The following is a 713-nucleotide window of genomic DNA, read 5'->3' on the forward strand; positions in this document are numbered from 1 at the left end:
AGAAAATGGACAAAAACATGAAGAGACAACACCAAACTCTTGAAAGCAGCAAGAGAGAAATGACACTTTACCTATAAGGGGAAAACAATTAGAATTGCTGATGATTTTTCATCATAAACTAGAGAGGCCAGATGGAGGTAGTCCACCATTTTCTTCAACTGCTGCCTGGGCACTTCGAAGGCAAGGAAGCAGTCACAACTTGGCAGGTGTTATTGACCCTGATTAGGAGATGTCTGGGTTGTTGTTGTATAGTGGGGATAGGAAAGATTACGATTGGTGTGCAAGCAATCCCCTTGGGTGTGTTTTGATTTTCTATGCCTAATTTTGACGGTAAATGTACAGGTCAGCATCTTCAGCCTGGGGAATGCTTGGTGATCAGGAGGTCAATATCCTTCAAGGTTCAGGTGAAGGTCACACTCCCAGGTAAGACACCAAGGCCAATAGAGGCATAGCTGAGGGTAAGGGGCGTGTATCTACAATGGTGTAGGTTAGAGCAGATGTGGCTATGCTTGCTTGTTTGGGTCTAAAAGGGATCATAGAAATTAGGATGAAGAAGGGAATGGAGGAGCGGGATTATTGATTTCCATGGTTTAAGGCTAAGGTACATTTTTGTTTTTGCAATGATGATTGTTTGCTGTTTTTCTTCCGCTATGCTATGATAGTACGGGGTTGAAAGAACAGGTCCTATACTGAATAATGGGCAAAGAAATAGT

This window comes from Diceros bicornis, chromosome 3 (genome assembly GCF_020826845.1).
Source record: "Diceros bicornis minor isolate mBicDic1 chromosome 3, mDicBic1.mat.cur, whole genome shotgun sequence".
Classification (NCBI taxonomy): Eukaryota; Metazoa; Chordata; class Mammalia; order Perissodactyla; family Rhinocerotidae; genus Diceros; species Diceros bicornis.